Raw genomic sequence first — 3,677 nt, forward strand, 5'->3', positions numbered from 1 at the left:
CTCTAAGAAAACACAAATGACAGCCCAAAATACTATATCCAGCAAAACTATCAATCATAATAAATGAAGCAGGAACTTCAAGCAGGGGAAACAATTCATGATAAAACCAAGTTTAAGAAATGTTTACCTACCAATCCAGCTCTACAGAAGGCACTAAAAAGAAATCCTGAGTTGGAAGAAGTTAACTGTACCCAAGAAAACACAAGGAATAAATAGTCCCAGAACAATAAATCAAAAGTGTGGGAGGGGTACACCATAACAACAAAATAACAGGAACCAGTAAGTATGACTTACTGATAACTGTCAATATTATTTGCCTTAATTTCCCAGTTTAAAAAAAAATCACAGACTGGGGCAGTGGGGCAGTGGGGCAGTGGGGCAGTGGGGCAGTGGGGCAGTGGGGCAGTGGAGCAGTGGGGCAGTGGGGCAGTGGTGATGCACACCTTTAAATCCTGCACTTAGGATGCAAAGGCAGGCAAATCTCTGAGCTCAAGGCCAGCCTGGTCTACAGAGTGATATCAAGGACAATCAGAATGACATTGAGAAGCCCTGTCTCAGGGAGAGAAAAAGACACACACTAATAGACTAGATACTAAAACAGGATTAATCCTTTTGCTGCATCCAAAAAAACACATTAACATCAAGAATGGACATCATCTTGGGGTAAAGGGATCCAATAAACAAGGCTGTGTAGCCATTTTAATATCTGACAAAATAGACTAGACTTCAAACCAAAACTAATCAGAAGAGATACGGAAGGACACTACATACTCATCAAAGAAAAAAATCCACCAAAAGAACATTGAACTTCTAAACATCTATGCACCAAACACAAGGGCACCTAAGTTCATAAAAGAAACACTACTACAGCTAAACCCACATATTGACCTTCATACAGTGATAATGTGTGATTTCAGTATCCGTTTCTCACCAATATACAGGTCATTCAGACAAAATTAAGCAGAGAAATACTGAATTAAATTATGTCATAAATCAAATTAACCTAGCAGATATCTACCCAACATTTCACCCAAACACAAAAGAATATACTGTCATCCCAGTTATGCATGGACTTTCTCCAGAATTAACCACATACATTGACACAAAACAAGTCTCAACAGTTACAAAATAACACCCTGCATCCTACCTGACTATCATGGAGGAAAGCTGAATATCAATACCAACAGAGACAACAGAAAGCTTACAAACTTACAGAAACTGTACGATGAATGCACTACTAATTGAAAAATGGGTCAAGACAGAAATTAAGAAAGAATTTAAAATTTTTAGAATTGAATTAAAATAAGAACACAACACACCCAAACCTATGGGACACAATGAAGGCAAGTTCATTACGTGCCTTCATTAAAAATAATTGGAGAGATCTCATACTAGCAACTTAACAGCATATCTGAAAGCTCTGGAGTAACAAGAAAAAAAATAATAACAGCCCCCCCAAAAAAGTAGATGACAAGAAATAATCAAGGTCAGGGATAAAATCAATTAAGTAAGAATGAAAAGAAAAGTAGTACAAAGAATCAATGAGACAAAAAGTTAGTTCTTTGAGAAAATCAATGAGATTGACAAATCTTTGGCAAAGAAGTCAAAATATCTTTATTAGCAGGTATTATTTTATACATAAAAGACTCTAAAAATTCCACTAGGAAACATATAGCTGAAAAACACTTCCAGCACAGTAGCAGGATAAAAAAATTAATACACAAAATCAGTAGCCTTCCTATATACAAATGACAAATGAACTGAGAAGGAAATCACAGAAACAGCATCCTTCAGTTATTCGGATACTTAATACAAACTATCACGGGATGGTTCTAACCAAGCAAGCAAAAGACTTGTATGATAAACATTGAAGAAATTATAAATAGAATGAAGAAGATATCAGACAATGAAAAGATCTCCCGTGCTCATGGGTCAGTAAGATTAATAATGTGAAAATGTCCATCCTACCAAAAGTAATCTACAGATTCAAAGCAATCCCCATCAAAATTCTAACACAATTCTCCACAGATCTCTAAAGGACTATTTTCAGCTTCATGAAACACACACATGGGGGAGGTTATTGCTAAAAAAAAAACTCTGAATAATGAAAAAAACTGCAGGAAGCATCACCATCCCTAATTTCTTAAGTTGTACTACAAAACTATAGTAATAAAAACAGCATGGCTCCAGCTGCATATGTAGCAGAGGATGGCCTTACCTGGCATCAGTGGGAGGAGAGGCACTTGGTCCTGTGGAGGCTCGATGGCCCAGTGTAAGGGGATGCTGGAACGGAGGCAGGAGTTGGTGGGAGAAACACCCTGACAGATGCAGGAGGAAGGGGGATGGGATGGGGGTTTGTGGAGGGGAACCCAGGAAGGGGGACAACATTTGAAATGTAAATAAATAAAATAATCAATAAAAAAATGTGAAAAAAAAAAACCCAGCATGGCATTGGCATGAAAACAGACATGTTGATTGATGAAATTGAACTGAAGACTCATATAAATCTACACACCTGTGGACAACTGGTTTTTGATAAAAAAGTCAGAAGTAGAAATACACACTGTGGGTTGGAGACTACTGCACTTATCCCTCGTCTCTTTTCTCTTCCTTCTGTCTTCTTCCCCTCTTTCTATTCTGTATCTCTCTCACATTCCTCTTTCCCCTCTCTCCCTCCCTGTCCTCTTTCTCATTGCTCACATCTCCTTTGTTCACATGGTTCTGTCTCACACACTCCTCGCTTCCTCTCTCCCTCTGTCTCTCTCATTTTTCTCATTCTCTGTCACTCTTGTATTTCTCTCTCACACACCCCCTCTATCTCCCTCTCTTCTCATATCCTGTGTGTGTGTGTGTGTGTGTGTGTGTGTGTGTGTGTGTGTGTGTTTCTCCCTCGTATCTTTCGCACATACACCTTTGCCCTTTTCCCCTCCCCCACTCTCCATCTCCCTCTTTCATTAGCTCTCATGTCTTTCTTATACACTCCTCTCTTTCCCTCCCTCTCCTCTTTCTTCCCCTCTCCTCCCCCCTCCTCTCTTTCCCCAGTATCATCCCACTTTCTCTCTGAATCTCTCTTCTCTCTCCCCCCACACAGAGATTCAGTCCACCACAGCTGTGGTTCAGATCTAGGCTGTGCCACTTCCTTCCTTCTGCATTTCAAGAGTGCTGATTGGCATCACTGACTCTCCAACAGTTTGCTTACCTGAGAAATAAAGGTAATAATAGCCTGGACTTCCCCAGGTTCTGGGGAGCACCAAAAAAAGGCCTTGTGTGTGCCATGGTTGCCCAGGCGGGGAGCCCATAATTAGGTCTATAAAAATAGAAGCCATTAGTGAACTGCTCACAGAAGACTATTGTCTTCACCACACTGGACCCAACTACCTTCACCAAGTGGTCTGCATATACCAGAAGGACAAGGACAGATTCCATGTTCAAGTGAGTTTGTATTTATATGTGGATTACATGTGCCTGCATGTGTGTGTGTGTGTGTGTGTGTGTGTGTGTGTGTGTGTGTGTGTGTGTGTGTGTGTTATGTTATCTGTTTGTCCCTTTGTATCAGGAACTAGCTGTGGGTACTGGATAGCAAAGGCTTCTCAAGACATAGACTTTCAAAAGAGACTACCTTGGACTAAGCCAAGAATGAACCACAAGGGAGCCCGGTTGGCAAGCGAATGCAATGG

At 40.3% G+C, this 3,677-nt stretch overlaps 1 protein-coding gene across 1 annotated transcript in view; it reads left to right on the forward strand.

The window, feature by feature from the left end:
* Positions 1–3,344: 3,344 nt before the first annotated feature.
* Positions 3,345–3,677, forward strand: part of Fcer2 (Fc epsilon receptor II) — a 12,446-nt gene continuing 12,113 nt past the window's right edge. Inside the window, exon 1 of the mRNA XM_076923770.1 lies at positions 3,345–3,432. The gene's annotated coding sequence lies outside the window, so the exon portion shown is untranslated. The remainder of the gene's footprint in view (positions 3,433–3,677) is intronic.

The sequence above is a fragment of the Arvicanthis niloticus genome, chromosome 24 (assembly GCF_011762505.2).
Source record: "Arvicanthis niloticus isolate mArvNil1 chromosome 24, mArvNil1.pat.X, whole genome shotgun sequence".
Taxonomy (NCBI): Eukaryota; Metazoa; Chordata; class Mammalia; order Rodentia; family Muridae; genus Arvicanthis; species Arvicanthis niloticus.